The sequence below is a fragment of the Giraffa tippelskirchi genome, chromosome 6, assembly GCF_054371585.1.
Source record: "Giraffa tippelskirchi isolate mGirTip1 chromosome 6, T2T-mGirTip1v1.2.pri, whole genome shotgun sequence".
Taxonomy (NCBI): domain Eukaryota; kingdom Metazoa; phylum Chordata; class Mammalia; order Artiodactyla; family Giraffidae; genus Giraffa; species Giraffa tippelskirchi.
This window is the reverse complement of record NC_137280.1, coordinates 70,335,809-70,361,112: the sequence shown is the minus strand read 5'-3', so window position 1 is coordinate 70,361,112 and position 25,304 is coordinate 70,335,809. Positions and strand designations below refer to the sequence as shown.

At 41.8% G+C, this 25,304-nt stretch overlaps 1 long non-coding RNA gene across 1 annotated transcript; it reads right to left on the bottom strand.

The window, feature by feature from the left end:
• Nucleotides 1-1,375: 1,375 nt before the first annotated feature.
• On the bottom strand, nt 1,376-24,350 carry LOC145511193 (uncharacterized). The gene is made up of 4 exons (XR_014057620.1): nt 24,035-24,350; nt 17,770-19,999; nt 6,532-6,764; nt 1,376-1,693 (listed from the first exon to the last, which is right to left on the bottom strand). It is a non-coding gene; the product is annotated as an uncharacterized LOC145511193 (long non-coding RNA).
• Nucleotides 24,351-25,304: the final 954 nt, after the last annotated feature.

Genomic DNA, 25,304 nt, shown 5'->3' with positions numbered 1-25,304 from the left:
AGGAGCCTAGTGGGCTACAGTCCACGGGGTTGCAAAGAATCGGACATGACTGAGTGACTAAACACACCCTATTTCTTGGGAAGTGATACAATGGCCTTATGATGCCAGTGGGGAAGGCAGCCCCTTCCTGCCCAGACTTAGATTAAAAAACATTCATTGTGCATGAAATTAAAGAACATCACACTGAAATTCCCTTTTTTCCCTGGGAGAGAAGATTAGGTCTCATTTCACCCCACCACAAATATAGCTCTTTCATGAAAAATGACAATACTGATTTCATTCATGACATAATTAAGGGGGTGAGAAACAAACACTTAAAACCTAAATACGAGGTTTAGTGGGTTTGCTAAAACTTTTATGATTAGTTATAAACAATCAGATTTAATGAAGCGATACATCTGCTCCTACAAAGTATAAATGATTATTAGAGTTGTAGACAAAACATTCCTGCTCACAGAAGGCCTAATGGAATGAAAACAGTAATTACAATGCCAAAAATATTGTTAAGTGTTAAGATCGACACCGGGAAAATGAAACACTTTGCTTAATTTTTGATAACGTTACATGTTGAGACATGACATGCCTGGCATTTCAATTGACACAAAACCTTGTTTCTAAGCTCAAACACATTTCAGACTTTCACACTGCTTTGCAATATGATTTCCCAAGTTTGGCCAGGCTACTGCTGTTGCAGGGCAACATGGGTCCAAGTTATATTTCCTTTATTTTTTGTACATTGCCTAGACTCAAGAGTTTTGTCTTGTTCCTGTTTTCCCTTTTAAATGCAAGTTGAATACTATGATCTGAAATACCGCCGCTTGCAAATGTCAGCTCCCCTCCCAAGAGAAGCAACATGTGTGTGGACAAAGCATATAACTCAGGCCCCACAGAGATCCCTGAACCATATTCTGTATCTGCTCCTATGACATTTGATACTATATATATAAGCCAAACGTCAAGTGGGGACCATTTTGCATTTTGCCTGATGTCTCTAGGCCATCAAAACATTGCCTAGAAATGGTTTATAATTTCTATTTTAATATATTCCCTGTAATATATGCAGGTTTCTACAAACAAAAGGAACCCCACACATTTCAGGAGGCCAACAGTCTGAAAAGGCTCTCTCCTTGGAGCGCTGAAATCAGCACCATTTGAACAAAGCAGCCTGTCCTTTTAAGAAAAATCCCTCTATAGAAATGCTATAATTTCCCTGTTACAAAGGAGCCTTTTTCAGAGCACGTAAAGTGCCAGTTTGTTCAGTGTGACCTCTGCTTTCATTCTATCAAGGTTGTATCTGATTACAATATAAGACAGATGAAGAGGATGTCGTGTGAGGCAAAGAAGGAAAAAAAAGTTTTAGTCTTGGGTCACTTGCAAAAGTGGTTCATCACTTTTATTGGCAATGTTTTCAATAACGTTCCGGGGGTGGCTCTCCTATGTCAGTCTGAAAAGATCTGCCTAGGATATATTTTCAGGGGCTTTGAGGTGCTTATTGGAAGTTGACCCACAAGGCTGAATTCTGTTTTGTTACTCTCCTTCCAGAAAACACGATGGCTGAACAGGAGGGGGTCTCAGTGGACACCACGTCCACATGGGATCTCCTTGTGTCTTGGGCCATCTGGTTGTAAGCCCGCACTGGCCCACAGTCCAAATCCTACAGGAGTCGATGTGACTTCAGAAGAAAATCTGTGAACTGTAAAAAACAAAACGAAAGATCCTTGTGCATTGCCAGAGACAGAAAAGCATGGTGGTAAAGAGTCCGAAAGAACTGGGTCTTAAAGCCTGGCTCTAAACTTACTAATCCTTGCAAACACTCTGTGCCATTCCTATTATTTGGGTTAATTGGCGCTCTGAGCCTCGGTCCTATCCTCTGTCTCACAGGGTTGTCAAGAGTTAAATGAGACGATGTCCATTACTGACCCCAGGACACAGTAAGTGTTCAAGAAATATCAGACATTATGATTAATAGTTCTTACTTTGAAGGAGAGAGAAAGCCCTGGGAATTCTTGCCTCCCTGGAAACCATGGGAGGGGGCATGGTTGAGGGTAACAGAAGTCACCCAGACATGGGAGTTAGACTTGTATTCTGTCCCCAGTCTGAGACTCTGGCTTTAAATTCCTGTCACTGAGCTTTCCAAGTATTGAAATCAAGATGCTTTCTCTTCCTAGTGCCTAGCCTATGGGATGGTCCATACACATTTTATGAATGCAGGGCTGAGATAACAAATGGAAAGAGCTTTGGACATAACAGATGCTTTATCAATGTCACAGGTATTTAGGGGTTGGATTATCTCCACCTCAATGGGTAAACTGTGCTCCTTTCAATGCTACCTTCGAAAGCACAACCAGCTCCACCCCTATGCCCTGGTCCAAACCCTCGGCCCCTGCTGAGAGCAGAAAATTCCTTCTTATAGTCACTCAGACTGCCACTTGTCCTCCGCCCAGCAGTCTGGAGGGATCTATCCCCCCAGATAGAGCAAATCATGGTGCTCCCTGCTTGAACCCTACAGGAATTCCTGTTGCTCTCAGAGTGAACCCGCCCAGTCCCCACCCTGGTCCATTCTGGCTGCCCGTCTAACTTCACCTGCTGCTGCTCTGCTCTCCACTCTTTCCCACCTGGCAATTCCGTTGTCCCTCTTGTTCCCCTAATGTATCAAATCAACCCTGAATATTCACTGGAAGGATTGATGCTGAAGCTGAAGCTCTAATACTTTGGCCACCTGATATGAAGAGCTGACTCACTGGAAAAGACCATGATGCTGGGAAAGACTGAGAGCAGGAGGACAAAGGGGCGACAGGATGAGACGGCTGGATGGCATCACCAACTCAACAGACATGAACTTGAGAAAACTCTGGGAGATGGTGAAGGACAGGGAAACCTGGCGTGCTGCAGTCCATGGGGTCGCAAAGAGTTGGACATGACTGAGCGGTTGAACTACAACAACAATGCATCAAAAACTTGGCTGTCCCTCTGCCTGGATTTTTCCTTATCCAGATCTTTCCTGGCCCCTCCGTCTCTTCACTCATGTTGCAGTTCACATGTCTTCCTTTCAAGAGGCCCCTGGACCAATGAGTTTTCATCCTAGCCCCATCACCTTTTGACCATACCGTCTTACTGTCTCCTGGGCAGCAGTCACTCTCAAGCATTCTCCTCTTTTTTTCTTACCATCTTTCCAGTTTATCTCTCCGACTGAATTATACCTGAGGTCAGATGCTCTGTATGTATCCATTACCTTTGTATCACCAGAGCCTAGGACAGTTGCTGGCATATAGTAGGTGCTCAGTCAGTGCTGGATTAATGAACATTGATTGCTTGCTGTGTGCTAGGCACCCACTAAAGAGTCCGGCATTCAGAGATGAATGGCTGTTTTGTTCTCCAAACAGATAAATATTGCAAGAGAGATAAGCTTAGGATATTATGGGAGAACAATAGATAGACAAAGACATCCGTAAAAAAATAGGGTGATGATGAGGGTGGCAGAATCTTCCCAGGGTGGGCCAAAAACACCTGAATCTCAAAGACCATGGACTGAATTGTAATTCCTCCCTTGCCCAAAATCTGTACCAGGTAAAAATGGATTACCTATGAAATTGCTTTGAAAACAAATTTTTGCTCTTAGTGTCATCATTGCTGGTAACCTTTGTATGGATAAGGCTGTATATTGGCCTTTGCTTCTCTGAGCTTGGATTTCAGGATGGTCTGTTTCTTCTCTACCCATACAAAGAACACCCCAAACCTTCAAACTCTAGCCTCAAGCCTTTAGATTCACCAAGAGACCATGGGTAGTGGATTTAAGAGAAAGGAGAAGCCAGCTCTGGGCAGAGCCTTGGGAGATAGCTGCTGTTGTTGCAAAGAAGGATGATTCTGCTGTCAGAGCACTCCAGCCCCTCACAGTGTCATCAAGGGAGATGCAGGGGAGAGGCTCTCACAGGAAAAACACAAGAAGAATTGCTGTTAAAAATATTGTGACAAGTTATATGAAGCACTGAGGGATATTCCTGAGTTTCTCAAGAGTGAGGCAATTGTTCCCACAGTCATAAAAGTGCCTTGGCAAGCAAGGATAGTAAATGTAATAAATGGGGGGAAATGTTGTCTGAGCTCATAAAGGAGGAGGGTGATTGTGTAGTTACAGACCTTCATAAAATCCCTCAACACAGTCGAGGGAGAGAAACTGGGTCAGCAGATGATGCCTCCATCATGCTTGCTAATCTCAACAAGATCGGCCACCGGAAAAACAATGGGACCATGTCATTATTCTAGTGAATAAAGGCGGGGCCTCGGGGGAGAGACTTGTCATTTTAGAAGCAGCACAAGATATATTCCAAAAGTAGAAAACTTACTGGACTAGGAATCAAGAGACCTAGGCTCCGGCCTGTTTTTTTTTTTTTCTTTGAGTTACTGTGTAGCTTGAAATAGTCACACAATGTATTAGACGGGGTAGTTAACTCCAGATGCTATAACAAACAACTCCATACTCTGAGCAACCCAACACATTAAAGAGGTGTGTCTCTATGACATCACCATAAAGTGAGTCAACAGAGGGCTTTGCTCCACAAGGTCATTGAGGGACCCAGGCTAATGGACGAACTGCCATTTTAAGTACTCGATTCTTAAGATCACCCTGTTATTAATCTGAAGATAGGAAAGAGAGAAAGGATTTTGGGGATCATAAGGGATATTAGAATCTTGGGACTTACAGACTACAATTATAAATTATCTCTTTCTCCTGATGTATGATGGTGGAGCAGGGACAGAAATTCCACAGTAAAGTCTCCCAGTCACAAAAGGAGGGGAAAGAAGGCACATAATAGCAGAGACATCACTTTACTGACAAAGGTCCATCTAGTCAAAGCTATGGTTTTTCCAATAGTCATGTATGGATATGAGAGTTGAACTATAAAGAAGGCTGAGCACTGAAGAATTAACGCTTTCAAATTACGGTGCTGGAGAAGACTCTTGAGAGTCCCTTGGACAGCAAGGAGACAAAACTAGTCAGTTCTAAAGGAAATCGGCCCTGAATATTCATTGGAAGCACTGATGCTGAAGCTGAAGCTCCAATATTTACTTTGGCCACCTGAAGCAAAGAGCTGACTCATTGGAAAAGACCCTGATGCTGGGAAATATTGAGGGCAGGAGGAGAAGCAAGAGACAGAGAATTAGGTGGTTGGATAGCATCACTGACTCAATGGACACAAGCTTGAGCAAATTCCAGAAGATAGTGAAGGACAGAGAAGCCTGGTGTGCTGCAGTCCATGGAGTCGCAAAGAGCAGGAAATGACTTAGCAACTGAACAACAGTGATGTGTGCTGGGGAGCAGCTCTGCTTGATGAATGTAAGTTTCTGAGGCCTGATCTTTGCTTATGGTAGGTTGGAGGGCAAAGAGTTGTCCTAAGTTTAAATTATTGAGGATTTTTTTAGTCTGAATGATGGTTTCCTTGGTAATACAATCCTCCCTAAACCTTATTAGACGTCTGATCTTTTTGCTTCCAGGTGGTTCAGTGATCCAATAATGATACTCAAACATCTCTCTTGGATGTATTTTCAAACCTACTCTATCTCTTAGCTTCCCCATCCCTATACCCTTTTCTCTCAACTTTATGGTACATGAGGCTGTCAGGGTTAAGTGGGAAGACCACATTTTTAATTTCATCTTTGCTGCAAGTTTTGTTTGCTTATCTAGACAAACGTCTTTTTAATTCCTATTTTCTACCATCTGGAGTCTAGAATCAGTCAGCTTTAGTGATCCTCAAAGTTCCACATTTCTGGACTCTCTCTGTTGCCTTTCAGTCTTGCTCAGAAACCAGCTAATGGTCCCCTGAGTACATCTTGCATTGCCTTGTCCAACTGCCAACATTTGCCAAGCACTTCCAACATTCAATTTTCCACTGGAGATGAGAGATTTAGTACCTTCAGATCCAGCCCACATCAAATGTTCTATTTCTTGGATCCATTCCTGTACCAAATACGGAAAGAGTCAGGGTTTCCTGTTTCAGGAAAAGAGAAATTCCCCCAGGTGTTCTGAGCAGGAAGGGATTTAATATAGGCAGTTAGAATTTGCCCAGTCATTGGAAATGCTAAGGATGAAAGGTCATGAAATCCATTGCACCCTCATCCAATCCTTCAGAGGGGAGAGGCAGTCATTAAATTGCAATTGTATTTACCTGTTTAATATTATGATGCACGTTATATAAAGGAGTAGTTCTGGGGAACTCTGAGTGCACAGCTGATCAACCTAGTGTAATATGGCACAAAAAGAATAGACTCCTTTTAATTCCTTTGTTTAGGCTTCATTACTACAAGAAAGACTAGCTAGCATTCCATATTTCCCTGACGTGAAGGTATTGTGAAGATTGACTCTTGTAAGCCGTACTGATTAGATGCTGGGTAGCAAAAATCCATAAAGAGTGCTGATTGAGTACAGTGTTTAGATTCAAAACTAAAAAGTGGAATGCTTTCTACTCTAGTACTTCTAAGTTACAATCTGAAATCTTTAGCATGACAAACAGGGGTGTTCAGGATCTGACTTCTTACCTCTTATCTTGCTTCGGACTGGATATCACTCTCGTATTCTGTGGTGGTAGTTTAGTTGCTAAGTTGTGTCTGACTCTTGCGACCCCGTGGACTGTAGCCTGCCGGGCTTCTTTGTCCATGGAATTTTCCAGGCAAGAATACCGGACTGGGTTGTCATTTCCTTCTCCAGGGAAATTTCCTGATCCAGGGATTGAACCCAGTTCTCCTGAACTGTAGGCAGATTCTTTACCAACCTATAATACAAACTTTTAAATATTTTTTTATAATACATTTTTGTATTATAAAACTTTTGTATTTTTTTATAATCCATGTATATATACGGCTGAGTCCCTTCACTGTTGACCTGAAACTACCATAACATTGTTAATTGGCTATACTCCAATCAAAAATAAAAAATTTAAAAACAGTTAGCCCTTAAAAAATTTAAAAAATAAAGTACAATCATATTGTTTACAGTTAAAAAAATACTTCGAGCTAAATTAAGTTAAAAATAAAACTAATCAAAAATCATTTGCTGTATTAAAAGCAGTACTGTAAAATGAATTTATAGCAATATATGCATCTATTAGAAAAGAAGAAAGGTCTAAAATCAATAAAATTAGAAAAAAAGAGCCATATAAGCCTAAAGCAGCAAAAAGAAATAATAAAATTAGGAACAGAAATTGATGAACTTGAAAGCAGAAGAAAAGTAGAAAAAAGCCTGTTATTTGAAAAGATTTTAAAAACTGATAAACCGCTACCCTGTTTAATCAAGAAAAAAGAGACAGAAAGGGCACAAATTATAGTATCAGAAATGATATCCTCACTACTGATCTCATGGACATTAAGGATAAAAAGGAATATTATAAATAATTTTCTTTGATGATTGATGAAATAGGTCAATTTGCTTAAAAAGATGTAAACTACTAAAACTCATACAAAGAGAAATAGTTAATCTGAATAGACTTATATCTATTAGAGAGTTTTAATAATTAATAACCTTCCAAGAAAGATGGCACCAAGGCTAGATGGTTTTACTGGTGGATTCTACAGATATTTAACAAAGAAATGAAACCAATACTATTTGATTTTTCCAAGAAAATAGAATCAGGGGGAACACTTTCTAACTCATTCTCTGAGGAGGCCAACAGTACACCAATACCCAGTTCAAGCAATTACAAAAAAAGAAGTTTACAGATCAACATCTCTAATGAATATTGATATAAAAATCTTACAACAAAATCAAATTCAAGAATGTATAAATAAAATTATACATTCAAATTCTACGTGGAATTTGTTCCAGGTATAGAAGACTGATTTTATATCTCAAAACCAGTCAATGCAAATCACCTTGTCAACAGGCAAGAAAATCCATACGATCAAATCTATTTATATAGGAAAAGCTTTTGACAATACCCATTCATGACAAAAACTCTCAGCAAACTATAAAGAAAGGAGAACTTCCCCATCTTGATAAAGAACATCTATAACACACAAACAGCTGATACCAAACTTAATGAAGTGAACCAACGTGCTTTCCCTATAAAATTAAGAACAAGGCAAAGATACCCTCTCTTCAGCATCACTTTAGAAGTGCAATAAGACACACAAACAGAAACCACAAAAAAGAAATAAAAGGTATACAGATTGGGAAGAAAGAAATAAAATTGTCTTTGTTCACAGATGACATGTTTCTTCTGTCAAAAATTTTAAAGAATAGCCAAAACATTTCTGGAGATAATAAGTGATTATAGCAAGATTAATATAAAAAGTGAATCGCTTTCCTTTATACCAACATTGAACAATTGGAACTGAAAATTGAAAATTACTATCATCCTCTGTCCATGAGATGCTCCAGGCATGAATACTGGAGTGGGTTGCCATTTCCTTCTCCAGAGGATCTCTCTGAGCCAGGGTTCAAACTGGCATCTCTTTCATCTCTTGCATTGGCAGACATGTTCTTTACCACTAGTGCCACCTGGGAAGCCCCTGCAGTTCAGTTCTGTTCAGTAGCTCAGTCGTGTCTGACTCTTTGTGACCTCATGGACTGCAGCATGCCAGGCTTTCCTGTCCATCTCCAACTCCTGGAGCTTGCTCAAACTCATGTCCATTGAGTCGGTGATGCCATCCAACCATCTCATCCTCTGTTGTCCCCTTCTTCTCCCGCCTTCAATCTTTCCCAGCATCAGGGTCTTTTCCAATGAATCAGTTCTTTGCATCAGGTGGTCAAAGTATTGAAGTCAGCTTCAGCATCAGTCCTTCCAATGAATATTTAGGACTGATTTCCCTTAGGATGGACTGGTTTGACCTCCTTGCAGTCCAAGGGACTCTCAAGAGTCTTCTCCAACACTACAGTTCAAAAACATCAATTCTTCGGCACTCAGCTTTCTTTATTTATAGTCTAACTCTCACATCTATACATGACTACTTGAAAAACTAAAGCTTTGACTAGATGGACCTTGTTGGCAAAGTAATGGAAAACCACAAAACTCTGATGAAATTAAAGATCTAAATAAATGGAGAGAGTCCATGTTCTCGGGTTGATAAACCCAATATCATTAAGAAATCCATCCTTTACAAGTTATTCTACAATTCAATGGAGAGTACGGGAAATTATTGTTAAATGGGTATGGAGTTTTCATTTTGGAAGATGAAAAGTATTTTGGAGATCTTGGTGATGTTTACACATGAATATGAAAGTACACTTAAAGTGGCTAAAGTGGTAAATTTCATGTTATGTATATTTTACCACAATTTTAAGACATGGACCGAAAAGCTGAACAGATACCTCACCAAAAATATACAGAAGGCAAATAAACATGGAAAGGTGCACATCATTTGTTATTAGGGAATCACAAATCCAACCAACAGTAAAAGACTACTACACATCCATTTGGCATCTGGTCCCATCACTTCATGGGAAATAGATGGGGAAACAGTGGAAACAGTGTCAGACTTTATTTTGGGGGGCTCCAAAATCACTGCTGATGGTGATTGCAGCCATGAAATTAAAAGAGGCTTACTCCTTGGAAGGAAGGTTATGACCAATCTAGATAGCATATTTAAAAGCAGAGACATTACTTTGCCAACAAAGGTCTGTCTAGTCAAGGTTATGGTTTTTCCAGTAGTCATGTATGTTGTGAGAGTTGGATGGTGAAGAAAGCTGAACGCCGAAGAATTGATGCTTTTGAACTGTGGTGTTGGAGAAGACTCTTGAGAGTCCCTTGGACTGCAAGGAGATCCAACCAGTCTATCCTAAAGGAGATCATTCCTGGGTGTTCATTGGAAGGACTGATGTTGAAGCTGAAACTCCAATACTTTGATCACCTCATGCAAAGAGTTGACTCATTGGAAAAGACCCTGATGCTGGGAAGGATTGAGGGCAGGAGGAGAAGGGGATGACAGAGGATGAGATGGTTGGATGGCATCACCGACTTGATGGACATGGGTTTGGGTAAACTCTGGGAGCTGGTGATGGACAGGGAGGCCTGGCGTGCTGCGATTCATGGGGTCACAAAGAGTCGGACACGACTGAGCGACTGAACTAACTAACTAACACATCCATTGGGCTTCCCAGGTGGTGCCCTGGAAGAGGGCACAGCAACCCACTCCAATATTCTTGCCTGGAAAATCCCATGGACAGAGGAAGCTGGCAGGCTGCAGTCCATAGGGTTGCTCAGAGTCAGACATGACTGAAGAGACTGAGCATGCATGCACACATCCATTAAATGGTTAAAGTACAAAAAACTGGGAATACCATTTCTGGTAACAATCACACCTACCAGCCAGATCATGGTTGCTAATATCATTCTCCAGTAAAAGGAACCAGGATTCCTTAGAGAAATACATAGATGACCAGGTCATGAAATATACAAGATGTGCCTTGTGATACTGAAAAGTTTGGAAGCTAAAAAATATAAAATGATGGAAAGGAATCTATCAAAGGAATGTAGGAGCCAGGTGAAAGAATTCCCAACTCTCAATAGCCAAAGATGGAACACTTGAAGAAAAATCTTACAGTGTTATTATTGGATTATAACCTAAAGTATAAAGTAAAAATTCCTGGGTCCATCCTGATATAAATAAATGGTTGAATAAATAAATAAGTGGGGGAGAATACACAATTCTTCAGTGCAGAAGAGTTCCAAATAATGTATGTAGATACTCTTGCCCTCCAGAGAGTTGATCCTAGCGCCCTAGCCCTTATGTGTGGGCTGTGCTTAGGGACTTTCTTCTTAAATGCACAGTAAGGAAAAGGGAAGAAAAAAGTAACAACAGTGGAGAAAGCTGACAAACACTCTCTTAGCCAGGTGATCAAGGTAACACCAACAGTGGTAAGTCATGTTGATGGCATATATCCTTGGTGCAATGTGACAGAAATGGCATTTTTCCTCTGTGGTTTTCCTCTCAAAAGCCCATCACCCCAATCTAATCATGAGAAAACCTCTCCAGGAAATTTCAGTTAAAGGACACTCTACAAAATATCTGACCAGGACTCATCAAAAATCATGAACATCCAAGGAACTATCAATCAAGAAGCCCAAGAACACACGATGACTAAGTGTAATGTGGGGTCCTGCTTGGGATCCTGGAGAGAAAAGGTCATTAGGTAAAAACTAAGAAACTATGAATAAAGTATCTTTATATAAAATATCATTAACTTTAGCGAATGACAATGTAAGAATATTGGTTTCATTGTAACATGTCCTACATTAATGTGACATACAAACAAAAGGGAAAACCAAGTGCAGGGTATATGGGAATTCTCTGTATTATCTTCACAATTTTTCTGTTAATTTCAAACTGTTCTAAATTTAAAAGTTATTTAAAAAGTGAAAAAAGTTACTTTAGTTTTGAGAAATTACATGGACAATAAAGTTGAAGACAGTCAAATTACTGAAATAAATGACTATAAATATTTTTGCCAACATCTAGAACAAATAAAGAATATTTTTAATCATTAAAAAACTAAGAAATATATTAGAAAAATAGGCAAGTCACAGAAGAAACACATACAAAAACACACGAAACCATGGAAAAGTTCTCAGCTTCTCCAACTGCTAAAGACAGTCAAATGAAACAAACTTTTTTTTTTTAAATCTCTTGGTTTGGCAAAGATTAAAGATTGAAAATCCTGGGCTGGGAAGATGTGTAGAAATTGGCACTTTCATACATTGTTGATGGGAGATGAACCGGTAAAGTGAAAGTGAAAGTAGTCGCTCAGTCGTGTAGGACTCTTTGCAACCCCATGGACGTAGCCTGCCAGGCTTCTCTGTCCATGGGATTTTCCCGGCAAGGGTACTGGAGTGGGTCGCCATTTCCTTCTCCAGGGGATCTTCCCAACCCAGGAATTGAACCTGGGTCTCCCACATTGCAGGCAGATGCTTTACTCTCTGAGCCACCATTTTTAAAACAAATTTGACTACAGCTATCAAAATTTAATTTGGCTCAAGAGTTCTACTTCTCTGAAAAAAATCTTAAATAAAAATTCTTTCTTGGGCACAAATATGTTAATTCTGGAATATTAACTGTAAATTTATTTTTAACGTTGAAAGGGCAAATGACCTAAAAGCCCATGAGAAGGGAAGTGGTTAAAACAATTCATGGCATGTCCAGGAAAATCTGTTTATCCATTTAGAAAGAGTCAGGCACTACCTGGAACTAGTGCTAAGAAATATTTTAACTGAAAACAGCAATTTTCAGAACCATGCTTATATTATTACCTCCTGTATCTACATATACAGATTTATGTGTGTTTAAGGACTTAGAAAAGAACTATAAAACCATGCAGTGATATGTCTGAATCTGTCTCTTTTGGGGAGGGGAAAGGGTAAGGAGAACTTTCTGTTTTTGTTTGTTTGAAATATTTATGTTACTTTACTGGAATATAACTGATGTATAACATTATGTTAGTTTCAGGCATACAAAAGGATGATTTGATATTTGTACACATTGCAAAATGATCACTATAATAAGTCTAGGTAACATCCATCACCACAAAATTATATATTTTTTCTTGTGATAACTTTTAAGATTACTCTTTTGGCAAGTTTCAAATATACAATCGGAAAAGGCAATGGCACCCCACTCCAGTACTCTTGCCTGGAGAATCCCATGGGTGGAGGAGCCTGGTAGGCTGCAGACCCATGGGGTCGCTAGGAGTTGGACATGACTGAGTGACTTCACTTTCACTTTTCCCTTTCATGCACTGGAGAAGGAAATGGCAACCCACTCCAGTATTCTTGCCTGGAGAATCCCAGGGATGGCGGAGCCTGGTGGGCTGCCGTCTGTGGGGTCGCACAGAGTCGGACACGACTGAAGCGACTTAGCAGTAGCTTAGCAAATATACAATAGAGTATTATTAACTATACATGCATGCTAAGTTGCTTCAGTCATGTCTGACTTTTTCGACCCCGTGGACCATAGTCTACCAGGTTCCTCTGTCCGTGGAATTCTCCAGGCAAAAATACCGGAGTGGGTTGCCATGCCCTCCTTCAGGGGATCATCTAGGCCCAGGGATTGAACCCGCGTCTCCTGTGACTCCCACTTTGAATCAGATTCTTTACCATTGAGCTACCAGGCAAGCCCCCATTATTAACTATAGTTAAGTTATATGTATTAATAGAATGAAATATGAAGTCATAGACTGGAATATTACTAAGTTGTATACATTTATATTTTTCTAAATGATACTTGATGTATGTCCTCATTTTGAAAAACACAAAATTGGCTACCCTAAGTTTGTCTTTAAAATATCCTTTGGAACTTTATTAACACACCAAATTCCAAAGCCTGGGAGCCCATAGGTTCCATCCAAGCTCCTCTGTCCACACAGCTTCCTGAATACAGGGTGCTCAGGCTGAAGCAGCTGCAAAACAGCCAGCTAGCAGCAGCGGTGCGGACTGTGAATTCTCTTTAAGCTGAACACCAACCAGCCTGATTTTTGTCTGTACTTTGGAAACAACTGGAGAGATGAAGCGATGTATTTATACTAAAAAGATTTTTAGTCTGAAGGCTGGAGAGTCTTGATCATGATTCCAGCTCATCACTAAGCAGGTCACATAACTGGTACTCAGTTTACAAATAAATCAGAATAAGAAAAATAAGACCAGCATCTGCTCACTCACGTGGGTATGGAGAAGTTCAAATAAACTATCAGATATAAGTGCCCATTGACAGTAAAATATCCTAGAATGTAAGTTAGGACTTGATTGTCCAAAATAGCGTAGATGATAATGCTGAGATGATCCCTGTCAGGGTCTCTCCTGGGGACTCCAGGGTCATCGTTGAAGGGGCCCCTATGGAGCAGTTCTCCACTGACCATGATCACCCCTAGGGTCTTCTGAGGATGGATCTGCCTCTGAGACCCTCTCAGCGCCCTGGTCTCTCCTCCTGCAATGTCAAATGTTAATATGCCCCATGCCTTTGCGCTCCTGGTTAATAGAAGTCCTTGTCTTTCAGCAGTGGCCTTGCTTGCTGTCATCAAAAAGGGACATGTGGGGACGTTTCGCATTCTTGCAAGTGACAGGCTGGAAGAGCATCCCTCCCCTCATTAGCCTTGGGTTCACTTTCTAGTGACAATTGTTCTAAACATGAGCTTCAGGACTTGACTTCTATAACTGTCCTCCCTCGCATGGCCCTGGACACAATAAATACGCCAAACAAATGAGTGAACAAATGATGGTGATGATGATGATGATGATGATGATAAAGAGCACTCACCACACGCAAACACTGTTCTAAGAACCTCATGTACCTTAAGTCATTATGAACTCATATACTTCCCACCCAAGCTCTGTAAGGCAGGAACATCATTATGCCCATTTTACAGATGGGGCCATGAGACATCAGGAGATCCATGTTCATATAGCCAAGAAGCTTTGGGGCCGAGATTTAAGCCCAAGCATTTCTTGGATCCAAACATGGCCACAGCCACTGAAATATATTATGCTGCCTTATTTTTTTTAACCTTCAAGGATTTTGAAATGGATCAGTTGCATGTTATCTCTCTCAATCCTTCTTGTCCTGCCTCTTCAAACCTGAATGTACTTACTCTCTCACACCCTGGGTCTTTCCTTTGTCTGGAGAACATGTGTCCAATTTTGCAAAAATCTAGTCATCCTCATGACTCAGTTCAAATGTCGTTTCCTCCAAGCAGTTGAGTTGTTCAGTCGTGTCTGACTCTCTGTGACCCCATGGACTGCAGCACACCAGGCATCCCTGTCCATCACCAACCCCCAGAGTTTACTCAAACTTATGTCCATCAGGTCGGTGATGCCATCCAACCAACTCATCCTTTGTCATCCAGGGGGCCTTCCATGAGCCTCCTGAGCTTTGGGTCTCATAGCTCATCACAGTGCCTTGTCTGTCTGCTTACCAATCTGAGGATGCATGTCTTTTCATGGCTGAACTCTGGAGCCAGACTCTCTGAGACTGAATCTTGGCTCTGCCATTTGCTACCTGCATGACCCTGAGAGGTTGATCTAAACCTCTTTGCCTGTTTTTCTCTTTTAACCCATAAAATGTGGATGATAATGTGAGGGTTAAAAGATTACACTACAGTAAAGAACTTGGAACACTGTTTGGTACACAATAAGGGTTTTATATCTATACACTTCTAAACCCTAAACACTGTTAGAGCTGATTTCTGAATTCCCCAGCACTGGTGTAATATCTGGCACATAGTAGGTGCTCAGTCAGGATTGAGAGAGAGAGACGTAGTGGTAAAAAAGACATTTTCTCAGTAATATCCTGGACAAGTAGAGTGGGATAGGGAAGAGGGGCAAGCAGCCTTGTGGAGGGAAGTCATTAATACTGCACACTCTCATAACAGTTGTGGCAGCAAGGGATGGGGATGGCTTCTGAAGACTGCATGGTGTCGGGGAGAGCACGCAGCTGGGAGTGAGAAGGCCTGATCTATGATTGGTGGGCAAGGTGGCTGTAGAACTGCAAGTCTGAGTCCTCCTGCCAGGTAGGGGGCCAGGAATCGGCAGTTGTTAGGAACTGATTATTTGTACGTACGTGCTAAGTTGCTTCAGTCTTGCCCGACTCTTTGTGACCCTATGGGCTGTAGCCCACCAGGCTCCTCTGTCCATGGGATTCTCCAGGCAAGAATGCTGGAGTGGGTTGCTGTGCCCTCCTGCAGGGGATCTTCTCAACCCGGGGATTGAACCTGCGTCTCTTGCATTTCCTGCATTGGTAGATGGGTTCTTTACCACTAGCGCCACCTGGGAAGCCCCCAGATTTTTTTGTAACTCCCTCACATTCATATGCTGATGCCCTAACCCTCAGTGTTTGGAGATGGGGCCTTTGGGAGGTGACTAGGTCCTGAGGGCAGGGCCCTGGTCTGACGGGGTTAGTGCCCAGGAAAGGCCACACGAGGATACAGCGAGAAGGAGGCCACTCTACAAGCCAGAAGGTGAGTGTGCACCAGAACCCGACTGTACTGTCTCCTTGATCTCAGAACTCCAGCTTCCAGAGCTGTCAGAAAACCCATTTCTGCTGCTTCAGCCACCCAGCCGATGGCATTTTTTTATGGCAACCAAGGTGGGCTAAAGCACCACCTCAGCCTTTGTGGTCTTTCTGTAACCTGCTTTACTCTCTCTGCAGTACGCTTTGAGCCAGGCCTGCGCTCCCATTTGAGTATCAGTGCATTTCTTTTATCTTCTGTGTGCTCTTCTACTGCCCTGCAAGACCACACAGCCTTGATACAGACCTTTTGGCAGCTCATTTGCGGAGTTTCCAATGCATTTGCTTAAATAAAACCTGTGGCCATGAACTTCTATGTGCGTGTCTTCTATGCCCACCCGGGAGTGTTTCTCTGGAGGGTCCCCCCACGAGTGGCTGACTGGGAATCGCTTATGCACATGCTTTATTAGCAGCTGCCAAAGAGCTCTGCAAAGTTGGCTGCATCAGCTTACACACCCAAGTTGGGAGGATTTGAGGATGTCTTTGAACGTGGACGCTCTGTGAATTTATTATCTCCTCCCTTCCCCATAACTGTCTTGCAGTCTCCTGGAAGGAAGTGAAGTACTCTGGGACCTTGGGAGGATGTAGCTGTACATTAAGAATGATGCTGCTTGCCAGAACCCAGAGAAGAATACAGCTTAGGAAGGACACTCATGACTAATGAGAAGGGCTGTTTCCAGCTCTGCCACTAACTCCCATTTACTTTGGGCAGGTCTTTACTTCTCAATGCCTGGGAAAGTCAGGGAGTTTTAATCAAGTACCAGAGCTGTAGGAGGTGGAAAGTGTCACTTACAGGATTCACTGAATCCTCCTGTTGCACCAGCAACTGCAGAGTACTGTGGGACACACCAGTGATGCCACCTCTTATCCTTCCTCTAGAATTCACAGGCCAGTTAAACGAATTCTAGAGGTAGGAAATTGCTAACACGGGCTTTGTCGCTCAAAGACATCATCAGAGATACAGGCTCTTTTACCATCAGTCTTTTCATTTTCATGCTTATCACTTAATGGTTACAAAGTGGCTGACACAGCTCCAGGCATCACATCATACTTAAGGCAACAAAAAGGGAGCAGAAGCAATTCCAAATGGTCATGTCTCTTTCTTTAGGACAGCAAAAACTTCTTCAGTCTTCCCTTAAAATCCTATTGGCCAGCACCATTTCTCACCACCACTTTAAGCTGTAAGGGAGACTATTAAAGTGTAGAGCTTTGAAAGGGGGGTGGGAATAATAATTGGTATAGCCTAACTACCTGCAAGTCATCTACTTAGGATTCTCGATGCTTTCTATAGTTTTGCCAGGGAAAGAAATGGTCTTGGAACAAGTTGAAGGTCCTGGTCATTCCCCATCATATACTTCCTCCAGGTCCTGACCTGAATAATTATCCTTATTCAGAGACATTCAGAATTGTTTCAAATCTCAGCAAGACAGTGTAGAGTAGAAGTTAATGAGCTGATCCTAAAATTCCCAAGGAAATACAAAGTTCTAATAATAGACAAAACAATTCTGAAAATGAACAAAGTTGAAGGACTCACTCTTCCTAATTTCAAAACTCTCTAGAAGTCTACAGTAATTAAGACTATGTGGTATTACCACATACAGATCAATAGAGCAGAATTGAGAGTACAGAAATAAGCTCATCCATTTATGGTTAATTGATTGTTGCAAAGAATGCCAAGAAAATTAAATAGGATAAAAACATCTTCTAAAAAGAAATGGTGATGAGACAACTTCTTATCTTATACAAAAGAATGAATTTGGACCCCTACTTCACACCAGACAAAAAAATTACCTTAAAATGGATCATCAGTTCAGTTCAGTCTCTCAGTCGTGTCTGACTCTTTGTGACCCCGTGGACTGCAGCATGCCAGGCCTTCCTGTCCATCACCAACTCCTGGAGCTTGCTCAAACTCATGTCCACTGAGTCAGTGATGCCATCCAACCATCTCATCTCTGTCGCCCCCTTCTCCTCCTGCCTTCAATCTTTCCCAGCATCAGGGTTTTTTCCAGTGAATCAGTTCTTCGCATCAGGTGGCCAAAGTATTGGAGTTTCAGCTTCAGCATCAGTCCTTTCAATGAATATTTAGGACTGATTTCCTTTAGGATTGACTGGTTTGACTGGTCGAAGTTCAAACCAGTCAAACTAGTCAAAATGGATCATAGACAAAATAAATCATCGGTCAAAATGCAAGAGCTAAACTATAAAGCTTTTAGAAGAAAACACAGGTGTAAAGCTATGTGATCCTGGTTTCTTAATATAACACCAAAAGGACAATGAGAAAATTAAAGCAATGGATATACTAGACTTCATTAAAATTAAAAACTTGTGTGCAAAGGACAGTCTCAAGAAGGTTAAAAAGACAACCCATAAAGAGGAAGAAAACACACATCATATATCTGATAAGGGACTCATATCCAGAACCATAAAGAACTCTGACAACTCAACACTAAGGGGATTTAAAATGGGCAAGGGATTTAAATTGTTCTATGAGAAGATATGAAAATGCAAATAAACATGTGAAAAAATGCTTAACATCATCAGCCATTAGGGAAATGAGATTCCACTTCACACCCACTATAATGGTATAATGGACTGAATGTTTGTGTTCCCACTAAAATTCCTATGTTGAAGTGCTATCCTCAGTGTGATGGCATTTGGAGGTGAGGTCTTTGGGAGGAAATTAGGATGGAGTCCTCAAGAATGTGATTAGTGTCCCTTCTTACTATGTCTCTCTTCCACATGAGGACAAAGCAAGGAGATGACCATTTGCACACCAGGAAGAGAGCCCTCACCAGAACTGAATCTGATAGAGTTTGATCCTGGACTTTGCAGCCATCAGAACTATGAGAAATAAATAATTCTTAAGCCATCCAGTATCTGGTATTTTTATATAGAGGTTGAAACTGACCAAGATAGCTAGAGTACAATCACAAATACTGTTGAGGATGTAGAGAAACTGGAACCCTCGAGCACTGCTAGTTCAAATGCAAAGTGTTACATCCACTTTGTGAAACAGTTTGGTAATTCCTCAGCTAGCTAAACATACAGTTACCCTATGACCCCGGCAATCTACTCTTAAGCATATATTCAAAAAAATTCAAACAAGTGTTCAAACAAATATTTGTACATGGATGTTTATAGCAGTATTTTTCATAATAGCCAAAAGTGAGAAAACCTCAATTAGTGAATGGATAAACAAATGTGACATATTCAAATGAGTGATGCACAGCTATAGATAGGAATGAGGTAATTGTTCATTATAGACGGACCTTGAAAAAATTATGCCAATTGAGAAAAGGCAGACACAAAAGGCCACATATTTTGTGATTCCATTTATACACAATGCCCAGAATAGGCAAATCTATAGCGCCAGAAAGCAGATTAATGATTGTCAGGGGATGGGGGACAGGGAGGATAAATCAGGACTGATTGCTAATAGGTACCAAATTTCTTTGACACTGGTGGCAATTTTCTAGAATTAAATAATGGTGGTAGTTGCACAATTCTATGAATATGCTAAGAACCACTGAATGGAGCATTTTAAAAAGATGAATTTCATGGTACAAGAATTGTATTTTCTTCATCATCATCATAATGATAAAATGATAACATAGGGCAGATGTTCCAAGAATCCTGAATTTGGTGAAGTTTCAGTGTTTCAAAATAATTTGGGAACATGGTTTGCCAATTAAAAAAGTTTTTTTTGTTGTTGTTAAATAAGATGTTAAAAGAAAAAGAAACCTCTATTATATGCTACCATCATAATTTTTTTAAAAGGTATTCTGATTTCCCACATCAGAAAGTGGGAAGGACATATTCTTGGAACAAAGCTCAGTTCTTAAATTTGACTATTTACTTTTTTGAAAAATATACTATATTCATTCATTCATTACTCAAAAATGCTCATATCAGGCACTGTACTTGACTCTAGGCAGGGCTGGTCATCAGCTGGCTCTGAGTGGCAGGACCTGCATGTAACACCAGCTGTGATGTATTTGGAAAATCATTCCTCCTGTTAGACCTACAGAAGTGAACAAGACAAAGTCCTTTCCTCAGGGAAAATCCGGGCTTTTAGGGAGACAGATATTAAATAGGCACACATACACAGAATCTGTGATTAAATATTTTGACAAGTGCTCTGAAAGACAAGTACTGGACTCCCAGGGGATGCACTTCTAATACTAACAAGGCGGGGCTCTCAGAGGCTTTCTTTTTCTTGTTCCACCTTGGACTGGTGAAAACTTCACAGATCTGCACATATCCGGAACTGGGAAACACTAGGATAGGTGAAAGGGCTCCATGAGAAATGTGGTTTGATTTGGATTTCTCTGATAATGAGTGATGTTAATCAAAACCACAATGAGGTACCATTTCACACCAGTCAGAATGGCTGCTATCCAAAAGTCTACAAGCAATAAATGCTGGAGAGTGTGTGGAGAAAAGGGAACCCTCTTACATTGTTGGTGGGAATGCAAACTAGTACAGCCACTATGGAGAACAGTGTGGAGATTCCTCAAAAAACTGGAAATAGAACTGCCATATGACCCAGCAATCCCACTGCTGGGCATACACACAGAGGAAACCAGAATTGAAAGAGACACATGTACCCCAATGTTCATCGCAGCACTGTTTATAATAGCCAGGACATGGAAGCAACCTAGATGTCCATCAGCAGACAAATGGGTAAGGAAGCTGTGGTACATATACACAATGGAATATTACTCAGCCATTAAAAAGAATACATTCGAATCAGTTCTAATGAGGTGCATGAAACTGGAGCCTATTATACAGAGTGAAGTAAGCCAGAAAGAAAAACACCAATACAGTATACTTACGCATATATATGAAATTTAGAAAGTTGGTAAAGATAACCCTGTATGTGAGACAGCAAAAGAGACACAGATGTATAGAGCAGTCTTTTGGACTCTATGGGAGAGGGCGAGGGCGGGATGATATGGGAGAATGGCATTGAAACATGTAAATTATCACATGTAAAATGAATCGCCAGTCCAGGTTCGATGCATGATACAGGGTGCTCGGGGCTGGTGCACCAGGATGACCCAGAGGGATGGGATCGGGAGGGAGGTGGGAGGGGGGTTCTGGAAGGGGAACACATGTACACCCATGGCAGATTCATGTCAATGTATGGCAAAATCAATACAATATTGTAGAGTAAAAAAATAAATTTAAAAAAAATAAAAGAAAAAAAAACGAGAAATGTGACAAGTGACAAGTGTCAGATGACACTGTGGGGATACGATGGAAGCTGTTTGCACCAAAGTGCAGAGGTGTGTCTTTGTCCTGAGCAGCCCACCTAGGCAATCGTTCAAAGCGAGAAGCCAATCCGGTGGGAACAGTTGGACAAGAAGGTGTGATCTGTGAGCTTGTTACATTTCTGCCACCCTCCCAGGGAAGCCAAGAAACCTTGCCTAACAGCCATGACTTCTCTCCAATCAGAGCATCTTCTGGACAGGCAACACGTGCCTCCAGCTGATGACAGGAAGAAGAAAAAGGACGTGGACAGATTTCCTCCAGGGTGTCAGGCACCCTCCCAGCATATTATATTTGCTCTCAGCCTCTCTTTTAACCAGTTACCTAAGCTCCCCTCCAATGTCTGGGAGTGTTTGTGTGTGGTAGGGGGGAGTTTGACTTCTCCAGAAAGGAGATTTGGCTTCTCTAAACTGGAACCTTGGCCTAGAGTTGCTTCCTGAGCCGAGAGGAGAGCTAAGAGCTGGAAGGGTGAACCAGGGCCATGTCTGCGAGGCAAGCTGAGGTCTTGATCTGGGCTAAGCAGACCAACATCACTTTCTTTCATTTGGGAGTGTCAGAGACCGAACCAAGAGATGCAGCTGGTGGCCCTTGTCTTCATTTTACAAAAGTTTAAGTAAATCAATCCTTTATCTGGTCATCCTTGTAGACCTGATAGAATTCAGCAAAATAATTGGGTGACACTGTAAAAAACATCAAACGCAAATAACTTATTTGTCCAAATTAAAAAGAGAATTCTTTAGGCCAGAGGTTCAGTGATCACGGCCTTTGGATGAAATCCAACCTACAGCCTATTTTGTGAATAGCGTTGTTGGCATCCAGCCATGCCCATTCATATCTGTATTGTCTGTGGCAGAGTTGAATGGTTGTGACACAGACCATATGGCTTACAGAGCCTAAAATATTTCTTATCCAGCTTTTCATGGTATAAAGTTTGCCAAGTCCTGTTTTAGGTCTTCAGTGCACAGAATTTTATCTACCAAGACATGTTGCATTCATTCATTCATGCAATGCAGGCTAACTGAAAGCTTACTGTTGATATTGAGCAGGATCCCATGGGCTTCCAGGACACAAAGCCTTCCTGTGTCTCCTATTTCTTGATCACAGGAAATAGGCTTCATTCAGCCTTACTGGAGTCTGCCTTCAGCAGAACTGACTCGTCCTATGTGGGGCTTCTGACCCCAGGGATGGGGCCCTGGTTGGCACCTGGATGCTGAACAGACCCCAGGTCTCCCTGCACTCCCCTATTCTAAAGTTTCAGGTGTTTGGACCATAAAGAAGGCTGAGCATCAAAGAACTGATGCTTTCAAACTGTGGTGCTGGAGAATACTCTTGAGAGACCCTTGGATAGCAAGGAGATCCAACCAGTCAATCCTAAAGGAAACCAACCCTGAATATTCATTGGAAGGACTGATGCTGAAGCTGAAGCTCCAATACTTTGGCTCATTGGAAACTCATTGAAAAAGACCCTGATGCTAGCAAAGATTGATGGCAAAAGGGAAGGGGGTGGCAGGGGATGAGATGGCTAGATAGCCTTACCAACTCAATGGACATGAATTTGAGCAAACAGGGAGAGAGTGAAGGACAGAGGAGCCTGGCATGCTGAAGTCCATGGGGTTGCAAAGAGTTGGACATGACATAGCGACTGAACAACAGCAAAAACCATCTTTTCTCATCCTGGTATTTCTTTCACCTTCTGGATCAGCTCAACAAGTTTTCCTTGTTTCTCCCCACTCTCGTTTTCCAGACTTCCCTGAAGATAAGCATTGCCCAGGGTTCCTGTAATAGCTATCAGACTGCTGAATGTTTAGCTGGACCTCAGACTATTTTTATCCTCAAGGAGCTTTGGGAACCCTGGGTCCCTGGACTTAGGAGTGTGGGTGCCTTAAAGCAGACATGATACATTTACGTGCTTGTGTTCACAACAATAGATGTGGTGCAAAAAACACCTTGTTAATCATACAATCAGTCAGACATGGGAGCTCAAGCTTATAGGTGATCAGACAGTCCCAGACATCTGGACCCAGAACCTGAGGAGTACGTGCAATTTTTTGAGTTTTCCTTCCACCTTTCTCTTCCTCCTCCTCCTCCTCTTGCTCCTTTTCATTCTCCTTTTCTTTATTCCTCTTCCCCTCCAACTCCTATCCTTTTCCCTTTCATCTCCCTTGCCTCCTTCCCTTCTCTCCTTCTTTCTGTTTTTCCCTTCAAAATAGAGATTCAGGTAAGTCAAACGACTTGCCCAGGGTCAACAATGGAAGCAAGTGTGCTTACATTCCAGTCTAGAATCTTTTGCACATTTTGTAGGGTTGCAACTTGAAGAACATTGAGCAAAATTGTTTAAAAAGCAGAAACCCCTTTTGCCAAAAAAAAAAAAAAAATCTGCCCAGCTAATATTAATAATTTTAAGTTGTACTTCAATACATAGGTTTGACTCTGAGGGAAGCTCACCTGGGTTCCACCTAACGTTCAAAGGTCTCCCTCTTGCAGCCAGGGCTGGGGGAGGGGGGGTCCCATGTCACTGGAAACCCCATCCTGCCATTGTAACAGGTGGGGGCTGCCACTGGGTGTTACAATGGCAGCCGTGCTGCTTGGAGAAGGTATTAGCCATGTTGGATGTTTGCTAAAGGTTATTTGTGTCACAGTAGCAGTTATTGTAAAACAATCACAGTTTCTGTGGGGTTCAAGGAAAAAAATAATTTGAGAGAGAAGGCTTTCAGGGAGTTCATTAATCATGTGTACGTTTTTAAGGGCCAACAGTCAAAGGAACAAAATGACAACCTTTTCTTACCACCAAATGCCCTTTCTTTCAATTAAGGCCCTCCTGTTGGTCTCTCTGAGACTCAGGAGCACTTGTAGAAAAACCCCACGTCATGCAGGATAAGGCTTGATGGTGCTGCCTCAGGGCTTTGCATTCAGAGAGGCTTCGCAGAGGAGGGAGAAGGGGTGCTGGGACCAGACAGAGGGGGTGCAGCCACCGGCTGGGACCTCGGGCATCTCAGTCTCCGTAGCCTCCACTCCTAGAGATAAGAAACCTTCCTCAGAGGGTTCTTGTAGGAAATAAGAGGGGTTCACTTATGTGAAGGGTTAGGCCACCAACTGCTACTCACTACGTGGTCAACACAGAGGAGAGAGCTTTTGGACACATCATAATAGCCCCCACCTGACAGATGCGTCATGCCTGCCTACTGGGTGCCTGGGACTTTATATGCATCATTTCTTATCTTCGTAACAATCCTACAGGAAGGAGGGCGGAAGCTAGGCATTTTGGAAAGTTATGATTCACATTAGAGGCTGTGACCTACACAATGGACAGTCTAGGTAAGAAGCATCCTATGATCTGTCCTGCGGAATTTTGAGGTTGAGAGGGATCTTAAACATCTCTGGATATGCTTGTGCTCAGTCTCACCCGACTCTTTGTTGCCCCAAGGACTGTAGCCCCCCAGGCTCCTCTGCCCATGGAATTTTTCAGGTATGAATACTGGAGGAGGTTGCCATTTCGTCCTCCACGGGATCTTCTCAACCAGGGATCAAACCCGCATCTCCTGCATTGGCAGGCAGGTTTTTCACCACCTGCCACCTGACTCTAACCACCATAAAATGTGCAAAACCTCTCTGCAACTCCAGGACAAGGGAGACACAGCATCAATTTGAGTGTACATCGTGATGGAGAAATTGCTCAAGCAGACAGTTTCCTTGCTGAACGTTTTTGACCATTAGAAAGTTCTTCTAAATAATGAGCCAAGTTCTGCTCATCTTCACCTTCAATCCTTGAACATTGGGTTTATACAGAAAAAAAGTCCAAGTCATGCTTGGGCTGAGTTTATGTAGCTAGCTGCTAGATAATAGATCTATTTAACAGAAGGACAGGCTTGTCCCTTTCCACTTGGTTTTTATATTTTGAATGCATATAAAGTGCTTTAAAAGCCTGGGGTCATTTTAATAGCTAATAGTCATACTTTGGTTAAGAAGTAGAGGTAGTGCTGCACTTAACAGAGTGGGCTTGTAACAGAGTGGGCTCTGGATTTCTACAACCTAAGTTCAAATCCCAGCTCAGCTGC